Here is a 13,984-nt window from a genome sequence, read left to right as displayed (position 1 = left end):
AACTTGCCTGTAATTGCCAGCGGGACACCTCCGTACGTTTTTAGCCGTAAACTACAACTTTCTAGAGGTAAATCAGACCAATATTGTCGGTACATCTTTTCTGGTACGATAGACACAGATGCTCCTGTGTCAACTTGCATTTTGACACTCCTAACTGCCACCCTAACTTTCACAATGTTGCTACCGTCATTACCCTTACATGAAAACATATGGCTAAGCAAAATATCGTCCTCACCACTTATACCGTCCGAATCACCGGAGCCTTCTAAACCAGTGCTCTCTTCAAGGGCGTGTACCGAACGTGACGTCGTTCTGCAGACCCTTGCCAGGTGTCCCACATTTTTGCAGGCACGGCATCGATATTAGCAAAAGGGGCAGGCTGCGGCGGTATGCGTTGATCCGCAACGGAAACAGTCCGTTGATTCGGCTTGCCGCTCCGTGTTCTTGCTCGCTGCCCTTCTTATCTATGCGGTGGCCTCGGGTTTTCTTTGTTGGGGTGGCTGGACCAGGTTCACCTCGCTGGGGTCTTTAGGGTGAATCTTTCTTGTTTCGCTGCGAGCGAGTTCCCCGCTTTTTGCAAGGTCATAAGCAGCTTGGAACGTCAGGGCACTCTTCTTGAGGAGCTCGGCTTGTGCTGTTTCGTTTCTCAGTCCTACCACGAACCGATCCCGCAAAGCGTCATCCAGGAGTCGCCTGAACTCAACGGATCCAGCCAACCCTTTCAGTTCTAATGCACTCGTAGCAACTGGTTCGTTTTCTTGCTGCGACCGACGGTTGAAACGGAATCTTTGCGCTATCACTAAGGGTTTCGGTGAATAGTGCCCTTTGAGAGCCCTGACCAGTTCGTCGTATGTTTTGGCTTCGGGCTTCATTGAGGCCAACAAATTCTGCAACGTGCGGTAAGCCTGTTTCCAATGGAGGTCACATAAGCGGATACCTTAAGGTCGTCACCGACCTGGGTGGCACGGATGTAGTGTTCAAAGCGTTCCACATAAGATTCCAAGTCTTCGTCTCCCCCCTCCGTGAACGGCTCGAAGTGACCAAAGGAAGCCATGCTGTGGCAGTCCGCCTGCTGTTGCCAACTTGCTGGAGCCGCAACCAGCGCTTCAGCCGTGGCCCGGCTATCGTACGCTATGAGAATTCCATACTCGTCGCCAATGTTATGTCTTCAAGTACGCAGTAGCCTACTTGCCAGAACACATCTTTATTGCCACTTCTAATACAACGGAAAAGAACCACAAGGCACTTATGTGGTCGTCTTATATAGCTATACAGAGCTACTAATCAGTGACATCACAGACACACACACACAGGCACGTGCGCTCTATCTAAGATACACAATTCCAGACTTCAGTGACGTCAGAGTGCCACTAGAGGTTCTATCTAAGAGGTGATGACACAACACTTTCAACTTCTGTCTCTTGAGCACTGTTAAAAAATAGCCAAGCTACCTGTTTTCTGTATTGTAAGGGACGTACTAGTTAGAAGTTGTGTCCGCATGTCGTACTTGTGCTATGCGGCGATATATATTGTTTATTTCCGCACAGTGTCGATGGAAATCCGTTGTCGCCATCGGAGACAACACGGATTTGTAGCAAGCATTTTGTGCGAAACTGCAAAAATGACTTTAGCTCGTATGTGCCGTATGTATGTGCCGCATCGTATGTGCCGACGATTTTTCCGGCGGCACATACGATGTCGTTTCCAATTACCTGCTCAGCGTCACTTACATGGCTAAGCAGACGCTGCCCTTTCGCCGCATTGCAGCCATAAAAAAATCGTCAAGCGTACCGATCTTTTTAAAGGCAAACGGAAGTGTGTGCAGTCTGTTTCACACTTAGGTGAAAACTCGGAACGTATTGCATCACGATGCGGCAAGCAATGGAGTCTTGAAAGAGCGTAGCTTAGGGCGTGTTGGTATTCCATACCTGAGGTTTTTAGTGCACGAAAAGGGACGAGAGACAGAGGCAAGATGCGGACACAGCGCTGTGTCCGCGTCTTGCCTCTGTCTCTCGTCTTTTCTCGTGCGCTAAAAACCTCAGTAACGAAGTCTTGCGGCGGCAGCAGCTCGAGCAGGCGCAGACGCTTGAGGGGCGAAGTCGCGATCTGCGTCGTCTGCTACGGCGGCGCGCGCTGGCCGCATTGTCGGGAAGCGTGATGTCAGGGGCAGTGCACAGATTTCACTGGTACTGCAGGAACTGAGCTGATATTCTTTACTAAACGTTGTGCGACGCCAAACTCTGAGCCTTCATTGGCGATAGCGGAGATCCACAAACTTCTTTTGGCGGCATGCTTCGTTTGTTCTTTCGAAAGGCCGGGGTACTGAGCGCGTGCACGTATATTTCTTCACTGTGTGTGCTACAGTAATAAGCAGCGACAAGACGCATCAATATGTGCCCGCAACGCGCTGAGTTTTTGACACGAAAGGAAAACAAAGCACTCAACGATGATAACTATGGGGGTCGAACACGATGAAACAAACGGATACGATTAAAGAAATGCTTTAGGTTAAGACAATGAGCTGGAAGTGGTTTTTCTCTAAAATCATTCACTACACCAGACAGACCCTGCCCGCCGGCGGGGAATCGGACACGCCACGCTCGGAACTTCAGTTAGTATCTCGTCATGTCCCCAGCGGCAGCGATGACAGCGCTCATCCTGGAAGGCAGTGAAGTGTAGAATGACTTGATCATGGATATGTTCATTCGCATAACGTCTCAGTCGCTGACGATGGTGAATCGAAGCCTATCCTCGGGCGACTGATAGAGGGGATGGTGCGGCAGCGATACTTTCAACGAGCCCCAGACATATTAAATGATGTTGGCGCCCGGGGATTAAGGCTACCACTCCAAGAGAGTGACTGCGCGCTCTTCCAGCAGTTCTTTCACAACACGAGCAGTGTGGATCGGCGACCTATCGCGTTAGAATATATAGTCGCCTTCCAGAAACGGGCCGTCAGGTATGTATGGAATCAGTACGTCGTCTATGACTGCCCTGCAGCCATGAACTTACCTTCGAGGCGCATCAGTGGGCGTCGCACAACGCTTAGTAAAGAATACCGGCTCATTTCACGCAGTTATGATGAGAGCGACGCCCTGCAACTGACAGTAGATGGTTTCCCCACAATGCGGCCACCGCGCGCCGCCGTAGCAGACGACGCCGTTCAAGATCCCGCCCCTCGAGCAACCGCGCGAGCTGCTGCCGCCGCCTGACTCAAGCGCTCGCCGCATCGAAATGCAATACGCTCCGAGTTTTCCCCTAAATGTGAAACAGACTGTACATCGCCCTTCGAATGAAATGTCCACGCGCACACACGTAGGCACACACCGCGCGTGGAGGCAACACGCGCAGTGCAGGAGGCAATCAAGGCGGTGCGAACGAGAGGTGGGAGAGGAGTACCACCCGCTAATAGAATTTTGGCGGTAACTGGTGACGCGCACGTGGTAGAAGCGAAATGCCATACTAAAACGCTGCTGCCACGCACGGAAGTGACGTCACAGTAATGATGACATTGTTTAAACAAGTATGGCGTGTTCGGGTTTGTAGTTTTGCGCGCGCTGCTGGAGCTGCTTCAGCTGTTCAGCTTAGCTAAAACACAATTTTACGGTTTCTTACTGTGTTGTGTGACATAGTGTTGTTCTAGTTAGTTGCGCTGGAAGAACCGGATGGTGTTCGAGCTTGCGATCTCGAGCGACACTTGGGCGCAACGCATGGAGCAGCTCGTTTCCATATGCCTTGCAGCGCAGTTATGGTTGGTAGAGTGGTCTTGGACAGCTCCTGTTACGTTTTTCAGTGCTGTTGCTCTTGTTTGTTGAATTTACTGATGTGAATGGGGCATATCTGGGCTCTCAGTTCGGCGGAACTTATTGTTCTTATGGTAAAAATGTTTAAACTCGTTCCAAGCGCTTGTTCCTGCAGTTGCTGCTTAGTGTTGTGCATCGATCGCGAAAAAAAAAAGCATTGTTTCATCCTTCGTAGGATTGCTGTTGCAGATATTGCCTGAGTAAGTGATCTGTTGCAATTTTTATATGGCACTCGATGTCGCATTTATCTCTACTGTTTCTTGTCTTGCGTGTTCATACTGTTTCCTTGTTTATCTCAGATTTTGGCGGCCAGCGAACCGCGACTTGCTTGAGCACCTGCTCGCCACAGTTCAAAAGGCACATATTGAGCAACCCGAATGTAAACTATGAAGACTAATATCGCAGAACGTGGCCCAGCCGCTCATAGTTCTACTCTCGCTCAATTTTGTTGTAAAGCTTGGCTGTCTTGAAGACCAAGAAATTTTCTTAAATTTCTTCCAGCTAGTTTGCTAAGCTGCTATTTAGTATTGCTTCTTTTGATGGCGCTATGCGAGGTACCAGGTTTGCGCAAATGTTCCTCGCAACTTCTTTGCAAACACGATGTAGGTTCATTGCAGGAACCTGCATTAGGTTATAGATGCGAGATGCACGCTAATATGACCGGTGTGGGCTTGCAGGTCCATGCATGCCACTCAAGCAAATGCCAAGTTTCCATTGTATGAATCTTCCTTGACTTCGCAGGGCTTGTTTGGTTAATCCCTTCATCTGTGCAATAGAATGCTTATAGGTCTTGAGACTTACCCTGATTCTCTTGTCCAACAAAAAAAAAATCTTTTAGGCATTGCATTAGGGAATATATCTGACCGATATTGTGACAATTTTTGCCACTATAACCTTTCTTTTCTCCCATCTTATCAGTGAAGGCCTTGTTCGAACAGAGTGCCGTGCAGTGACAGAAATTGCCATCACTATATAAGGAAATCTCTGAAGGGAATTTTTGAGTCTGACTAGGACTTCGTCTTGGGCAGGTTGGTGAAGTCTGCTGCACATAGTTTTTGTGCGCGAAAATCTATTTACAGAGGAAGGACATATGAAAGTGCGAACTACCAACTGATTTAATGATTCAAAGGATGGAACATAGTGTACAAATGTTGTGCACAGGCAAGAGGCGAATGTTGCGACAGTGCTAGTTTGTCAAGTAATGCTACAAATAGGCATTAAACAAGTGCACCTCTGAGGAATTAAGGCAATTGAAGTGCTACTAACTTGTGCACAATCTTTCTCATAAAATATACGTTCGTGAGCTCATGCGATGTTTTGTTGCTACTCCTGCCCAGGGTCATAATGTGCGAAAGAACGCTCACTTGAGCAGGCCTTGCAATGTGCGCTGTACCATCCGGTTTATTTACATTGTTTGAATGCTCCCTCAATTAGTCATTCAGGCATTGGGCCGTTGGGTTCAGATAGAACTTGCCACAGCTGAGAGATATCTGATGACCAACCCATAGCACAATGCACAAAATGGTTGGCGTGGTTTTTCATACACCCTTGTCTCTTGGTACGAGAACACAATTGGGATAATTTGACAGGTGTGTAAAGGAACAAATGGTACATTGTATCTAGCAGGCATGTTCTTGAAGCTGTGGGTAACTTTGTGCACATATTTGTACATGAGGTGTACAATTTGTACACCTCAGGTCTAGTGGCGTCTGTTCCGCTTACGTCTGACTAGCAAGTCCTTGTCGAGCTGCTCTTCAGCTTTCGGGGAGTGGATTCGGCCATGGCACGCATGACCTATAGGATAAACGTGCTTTTAAAAGCTTGTCGATCTGATCTGCCTCATTTTGCCATCAGTGATAAATAATTCACTGCCTTTACTGTAACAACCACTTAAATATAGTCCAAGGTGATCCCTTTTTGGTCCCAAAACATGGACGCTGTACCTTACCTGCAAAAATTTGGATTTTAAATTTCTTAGGTTGAGGGCAAGAAATGTCTTCAATTTTCTTCGTTTTGACATTTTACAAAAATAACCATGTGCCAATTCATTAAGAGTAACCTACAAAAAACAGATGCCTCTCTTCACAATAGCGTACAAGCTTCTGGCACTGCCCAGGCGGCGCGTCGGTGCAATAGCTATCATTGCTTTGCACGACAAGTTGAGTCAACACTGGCACGGTGGGACCGGTCTGCCAGTGTTGTGCTAATATCGAAACTGCATGCATGCTCTTTCTTAGAGCAACACAAATGGCACAAATTTTGCTTTGTTACTGGAAGCCAATAGCAAAATTATTCGCTTTCACATACGTCAAATGTTGTACACTGCTGCGCACATTTTTGGCGTGAAAGAAGGGGTCTTTTTTTGCTGGAGGGCCGACATTCATAGCAATGGAAATACACAATTTTTTCTTACTTTGCTACACCGCATATGAATTTATGCTTTGAGATACCAATTCAGAAGAGTCTGTGAGCATGACTCGGCTTGATATTCGAGTAGCTCGCTCTTTCATGGCAGTGCCTCGACGCTCTAGTGAGCCCCAATTCTTGCTTACTTTAGCGTGTTCATAGTGATTAGCCGCTCCTCAAGCTAATGCACGGAGGTAATGATGAAGTGTGACCATTATATTCACGCCACTGAAATATCTAAGCATTTCGCTAGATCTGCTACTGCGGCCACACATTTTTTTTTATACATACTGCAGCCCGTTAGGGCTATGGCAGGAGTGGGTGTACATGCGAGTAAAACTAATTATGATATGCTGAAACAGGAACATAGAAATAGAAAAATGTAAAGGAACTATACATCAGCAATAGCATTTAAAAATTGAGAAATGGATAACAAACGAACTTCGGCAGGTAACAAATTCCACTGTTCAATCATGATGGGGAAAAAAACTATTTGAAAGTGTTAGTGCGTGGATGGAGTGGTCTGATATTAGAGGCATGATAAGCTCTAGTTGGAGTCGGGCAAACAGGCGTTAAAAGGGAGGGATCTGATAGGCGACAAAGAAAGTTCTTAAAAGAATAGAAAATCTTCAGGGATTCTATGTGCCGTCGTCTAGAAGGAAACTGGGGGTTTAATTCTGCAAGAGCAGCTGACGGTGAAGTCTCAGTCGAAGCGACGGTAAACAAAACGAATAGCCTTCCTCTGGACCGATTCAATATAATTATTTCACATTATTTATATGGGTTCCATACGGAGGAAGCATATTCTAAAATCGGGCGAATCAGTGCTTTGTATGCTATTAATTTAGTGTCCCTCGGGACAGCTGACAAAGTCCAGTGGATGTAACCAAGTTTTTTTTAACGTTCTACTACAAATGTAATTATATGTTGTGGGGATGCGCGACTCTCACGCATCCCCTGATATGCTGTTTTGCCGCACGGCTCGCGTGGCCTGGCGCCCGCGGCGGTCAGAGTGGTACAAGCGCGGTGCGAGAGATGGCGCGAGTGTCACGCCGCGGCGGGGTTACTCGGGCGCCGTGAGACAAGGCGCGTCCTCTTTGGGTTCGGGAAGCAAGCGGGACGGACGTGCCGGGCCGCGCGGGCGCCGACCTATGCTTCTGCGAGACTGTCTCGCGTGGCCGCCTTCGAACGCGTCACCAGTGGCGTGATCGTACACGCGAACGACCAGCCGTTGGGATCCAGCATGGGGCGAACATATTCACTCGCTATGCGGTCGCGGTGAGTCGGACTTCTAGATTTGTCGCGCGCCCATCGGCATGTTTTGGGGATAGCAACTCGGCTAGCATGCATTGATCTTTGAAAGGTGCAATAAATGCCCTTGTGATTGTTTGCACTGCTGTGTTGTCGTTCCTTTGTCCCAAGAGTACGGAGGAGAACCCTCTATCTCCCACATCTGGCGCCCAACGTGGGGCCTCTTGGGGCATCGCACGATAGATTTAGCAGTTTTGCTTCGTTCGAGACCTTTGTTTGAACCGAAGCGTAGGGCTAGCGTGGATTTTGATCGCTAGCGTTGGCGGCATGCTTTCTTGAGAGAGGCGACGGTGACTGTAGTGTGTTTGAAGGTGGCTGTAGTGTGTTTGAACTCGTCAACATGCTAAGCCTTTTCGCAAGTGTTTTTTTTTAATGGCATTCGCTGGTACGAGAGCCATGTGGTCTGCATCCTGGGAGAGCGAGGCTCAGGGCCCGCGGAGCAGTGGCAAGCCTGAAGCGAGTGAGTACGGAAGCCTCGTGGGTGGTCCGAATTTCTTATGTAAATAGCTTCTTCTATCTCTTTGACTCGGATGAAGTCGCGGCTCTGGGAGCCGGGTGGCCGCGGGCCACGGGTGCCACTACGGGCCGACTGGTATTGCGGCCTGGCACCGGGCGCTCCGACACCATCTGGGACGGTGGGCGCCGTCAACTCGGATGCTGTGTGCACCGAGCGGAGTAGGGCCACCTCACAGAGCTGACGTCTCCTCGCGGCTGCCTGTGCGCCCATTTTGGGTGTTTGTTGGATGCCGGTTGTTGTCAGAGTAGCGACGCTTTAGGCTTAAGGCTTTATGAAGCTGCCTGTCGCACGTGGAGGGACACAACCCGGTGGACCGTGGCGGTGAGGTGTTGCACTTTGCGTCCCTCATTCTAGTTAGCCTCGCACGAATTGAAATTACTCGTTCGACTCAAGAAAGCAAGCTTCGTTCACGTGAACTTAGCATCTGAGAAGCTGCCCGATCTTTTGCTAGCCGAGTTGAACATCGTACCACGTGGGCGATGCGCATGCAGAATTCCTCTCCCTTGCACTACTTTAGTGTTTGCCGAGTGTGTTGAGTGTACGCAGCGTGATTGGAGTCACCCCTGGCTTGCTGTCACCTGCGCATCGTCTGCGCTGCTGCCCCGGACTACGATTGAGTCACCCCGGGCGATGGTGATGCTGTGGCCAGTTCGGCGCAGCGACTTCGGCGGCCTCCTGTATCCAGCTCACAACCCTCGGCGGCGGACAAAGGAGACGGCGGTCACCGACAGCTACTGCGGCTCTCGACAGCAGGGCGCGTCGGCGCGAGCGACGCTTGTTCGTACCGACTACTGCGTCGTCGTTTCCGGAGTCCTGGCCAGGAATCGCGCCGTCGAGTCTGCAAAGCTGCTACTGTGACCGGCGGACGGCAGCGGTGTACCCAAGGACAGTCGGCTCTCATGTTATGGACAGCGGGTAGACATTTCTTCTGCGTGACCAGTGTTGCATGTACTATCTTGTTCGCGAAGCACGGGTTAATGTTAGACCGTGTCACGTGTTTCGCCGGAATAAGAAGTGATTTAAGGTTGGGGGGATGTGGGGATGCGCGACTCTCACGCATCCCCTGATATGCTGTTTTCCCGCACGGCTAGCGTGGCCTGGCGCCCGCGGCGGTCGGAGTGGTACAAGCGCGGTGCGAGAGATGGCGCGACTGTCGCGCCGCGGCGGGGTTACTCGGGCGCCGAGAGACAAGGCGCGTCCTCTTGGGTTCGGGAAGCAAGCGGGACAGACGTGCCGTGCCGCGCGGGCGCTGACCCAGGCTTCTGTGAGACTGTCTCGCGTGGCCGCCTTCGAACGCGCCACCATTCGCGTGATCGTACACACGAACGACCAGGCGTTGGGATCCAGCATGGGGCGAACATATTCACTCGCTATGCGGTCGCGGTAAGTCGGACTTCTAGGTTTGTCGCGCGCCCATCGGCATGTTTTGGGGATAGCAACTCGGCTAGCAGGCATTGATCTTTGAAAGGTGCAATAAATGCCCTTGTGATTGTTTGCCCTACTGTGTTGTCGTTCCTTTGTCCCAAGAGTACGGAGGAGAACCCTCTATCTCCCACAATGTTTGGACCAATACAAGGTGGGTGTAACAATGACGCCTAAATATTTGTATTGAAAAACTCGTGTTAATGGTACACCGTCGCATATATAATCAAAACATATGGGCATGCTTCTGTTAGTAAAATACATTATAACAGTTTTATCAAAATTGATGCTCATTTTCCAGGTAGCACACCAGTCACAAAATGAAACAAAGGAATCTTTAAGGCGCCGATGATCAGCGAGTGAGTCAGCTGGGCTGTACATAACACAATCATCTGCATAGAGGCGTATTTTTGAAGTAACATGGTCTGGAAGGTCGTTTAATAAACAATAAAAATAGTAGAGGGCCAAGTACAGATCCCTGTGGGACCCCTGAGGTGACGTCGACTACAGTTGAATCCGCAGAATCATAGCATACGAATTGGGAACGCAAAGAAAGAAAACTGGAAATCCAAGACACTAACTGAGGGTTATTTAGAATATTATAGAGTTTCAAAAGAAATTTACATTGTAGTACACTGTCGAAAGCTTCGCTGAAGTAAATGAAAATGGTGTCAATCTGATTACCAAAGTCGGTGTAATGGGAAAGGTCATGAATGAACTCCGCAAGTTGGGTTACAGTACTAAAACCGTGCCTGAAGCCATGCTGACAGCTGTTCAATGGGTTAATATTTTCAAGGAACATTATTATATGCTGATAGATTATGTGTTCTAGTATTTTGCATGAAGTTGGAGTTAAAGAAATAGGCCTAGAGTTAGATGAGAGCTGTGTGTCACCAGATTTATATAAAGGTAGTACTTTAGCTCTTTTACAGGAAGAGGGCACAACGCCACTATTAAGGGACTTCTGACATATAATGAACAGATATTTATATGTACATAGCGAGAATCGTACTAGAAAAGAATACAGAATCCCATGAGGGCCGGCTACTATTTTATTATCTAAGTTTAGTACGAGATTCAAAACACTTAGGCTAATGTTGGTATTATCAATTGCATAAGAATCGTTAGTTGTAAGTGTTGAAGACGAATCATCCGAGGCGAACACTGACTGATAATATGTATTAAATGCTTCTGACATCTCTAATGGATCGTTAACAACACTGTTGTTGATTTTAAAAGATGTGGAAGAAGAAGATCCAGCAGATATGAAAGACCAGAATTTACGGGGGTTAGACCTGAACAGTTTCGGCAACTGAACATTATAAAGAAATTTTTGGCCGAGGTTTTTTTTCTGCAGTTCATGTTTTACCTGAGCGTACAAAACGCATGCCTGAGGATTGTTTGAGCATTTAGCGCGAAGTCTGCCAGCATTTCGGGATAACTGCAGCAGTGCTCGGTTTATCCAGGAAAGGTTATTGTTTTTTTTTTCATAGTTTTCAAAGGAACAAATCGATCTATACATGATTTTACAATGCTTTCAAAACATGCCACGAGCGCATCTACGTCACTAGATAGTCCAAGATAGTCCAAGTGGCATTGAGGAAAGCGAAATAAAAAAAATTGATTTAGGGGCGCGCTAAGGTGGATATAAGTCCGGATTTTTGTAATAGGGCTGCCTCATGGTCGACTTTTGCCGCATTATTAGTATGCATTGCAGTGCTATCACAAGTCGGTGACAAGCTTCACACTATCTTAAATGTAAAACTTGTCTCTAGTTGCAAATCAAATTAAAGGGTCCGGTTAGGCAGACACTACTGCTCCATGTAAATATCACCCCCCAGGCGCATACCTTCACTGGACGCTGAATTAACTAGAGCCTGGACTGGCCGCCAGCATGAAACAAGAGAGGCGATGAAGCCTATGAAGCATTCGGGAGTGGGGGAATCAAGTGAGCCACTAGATCACCCGGAGCAACAATCTAAAGAAAACATGTATTTTATGTTAATCTTGCTTTATTAAACAATTGTCTCGCCCTAATGTGGCAAAGATGACATCTTAACCAAGCCTCTACACGGACAGGCAGAACAATGACACAAATGTCCGGCAATGCCATTAGAAATGTCAACATACGAGCACGGAAAAGCGCAGTTGCCGGTGATGTAAGGACTGACGACTTAACAAGTACCACAACGCGGAATCGAAAGCGTATGCTTCAGCTCCCGCCTTTTAAAATGATTCATGCTTTCATTGAACACGCCAATACTATGCTGTGCGCCGACCAGCTTCAAAGCCGCAAACTGCACTGTCTTGCAGGGTGCCTATTCCCCATCTGTCCCCTAGTTGCGCTTCTGCTGTGACAGGTGTTGCGCTCGCCGGCAAGCTGCACTGTCAGGAGCATATACTAGATTGACAAGTTACCTTATTTCCACATTTCTTGTCAGCAATTGGGGCACACTTAGCTAAAACTTTCATGTTTAGTGCATTAGTGAGTATTTACTGTAAGCACCTTTATGACAAATTGACTGTCTTTGCTATGCGTTTAGCTGAAAACCTTCTATGTTTTTAAAACTGACTCTGAACAGTATCCACAATTTCCGACCAAGTCACTTCCGTTGGCCTCCTCGGACGTTTTATCTTCCAAGCTGAAGTTGCCCGTATTGAGCTGAGCCATAATTGTTTGACCAGATGATGAAAATAGGTGATGAACTCGTAGAAAGCATAGGGTAAATTAATTGTGCATTTTTGGAATTTATAAACAGTATGGAAAAGGGGAATGAAAGTGAACGAAAAGATAGTTTGCCGTAGGTAGGAGCTGAATCCACACCACCGTCATTAGGCATGTGGTGGCTTACCAATTCAGCTACTGTGGCACTCACCTTCCCATTCCCTTGGCATAAGCCACTACCACTCACGGCCACAGTAGCAGACGTCTTAACTGCAGGCATCATGAAATATATCAGCAGGCAACTGTTCGAGGGCTCTGACTTCGGCTGTCCCTTGATGCCCAAAGATAGGGTATGATGGTTTATTGGCCATTTGCCCAATTGGGGCAAGTGGCCTGTTGATGCGATTTCATCAAATGAACAGGCATTTGAAATCTGTTCTTTGAAAGGTGAAGCTTTGCTCACTAGGACACACCATCGGACATAAAAATAACAGACATCACTAGATATGACTTCATGCCATGTGTGCTCAGAATTAGCCACAAATTGAAAAACTTGGCTGGTAAATATGGTGCCCCAGTGGTTTCTCCTGCACCGAAGTGATTAGCCCAATTGTGTCTTTGTACCATAAGTACTGAGAGACAAGGATGTATGAAGAACCATGCCAAGCACTTTGTGTGTTGTGCTGTGGGGGTTATCAGCGCAATACCTCTCTGCTGTGGCAAGTCCTATGCAGGTCAGAGGGACTAGTGTCTAAAGGGACACTAAAGGCAAATAAGTCAAGCTAAAGTAATAGATTAGTGCTCGAGGACGTCGAAGGCATCACTGTTATTGCGAACAGAGCTTCAGTAATTGATAAACGGAAGTAACTGCAGGACACAATTAGAGGCTGTCCCAGCACATTCAAGTACCAGCCCGATGACGGAAGCACTCCTCATAAAATTTCTGTCGCCAGGACTCATCTACTAGTAATAAAAAGATTGCTGCATTGCATTATGAGATGAAAGAAAATGCTACTCGTCTAGTTCTATTTTATTTTTAGAAAAAAGAAGCCATTGAGGTTACCCTTGACAGCATCGCCCACGCTTACACATTTTAGTTTCGTTATCACGTAGTGCTGAGCTGGCTTTTCCGGCTCGCGAAACCCACACAAACTGCAAGTTACAGAGAATTTGATGTTTATATGATGTTGCGGGATTCCCGAACAGTCCATGCTATTTGATCAAGAGCAGTTGCAGCGGCGAGTCCAACGTTCTGTCTTGGCTCGGTTGCTCCATGGCCGCGCTTACGCATTTTGCACAGAAAACTGTAGCACCGTCTGTAGGGCACTGTTTTACTCACCAGTGGAAGTGAAGGGCAGTGATGGCACAATATCGCCACTCTGTCCTCAGGAGCATGTGATTTGAATTGCTCTCTAGGTATGCGAACCCTTCAGACGCAATATTCTCGTAAACTAAGTCTTTTCTTGGCACGAGACAAGCACTGTGAGGTTTATGGAATGCCACTTTAATAGGCCACATCTACTTAGTATATCTCTTTAGTGTCCATTAAATGACCATATTAGGTAGCACTCAAACAATTCAAATAAATTTCATGGTGTGCATCTTGGCACGCTTTGCAAAGCCTATTAATGTGAACTGTGCTTTTCGCGTGTTAAGATCTTGGGCAGTGCATGAGCTCATGGAGGCATATGTTATTAGAACGATCCTGCATGTGTTAGTAAATATAATTCATTTTAATTGCATGTGACCTTAGAAGCAGGCCAGTAGCCAATAAACTCTTGTATGCTACCACAAGGTATTTAGGCGGTCAAAGTTAGGGCCATCGACCATTTGCCTGCTCCTAAGCCCAATTAATAGCAA

General features: G+C 47.5%; 1 pseudogene; it reads right to left on the bottom strand.

The window, feature by feature from the left end:
* Positions 1–464: 464 nt before the first annotated feature.
* LOC126539814 (uncharacterized) lies at positions 465–1,054 on the bottom strand (annotated as a pseudogene).
* Between the last annotated feature and the right edge of the window lie 12,930 nt (positions 1,055–13,984).

Source organism: Dermacentor andersoni, chromosome 2, assembly GCF_023375885.2.
Source record: "Dermacentor andersoni chromosome 2, qqDerAnde1_hic_scaffold, whole genome shotgun sequence".
NCBI classification, from domain to species: domain Eukaryota; kingdom Metazoa; phylum Arthropoda; class Arachnida; order Ixodida; family Ixodidae; genus Dermacentor; species Dermacentor andersoni.
Note: the sequence above shows the minus strand (reverse complement) of the source record. Positions and strands in the feature narration are given on the sequence as shown.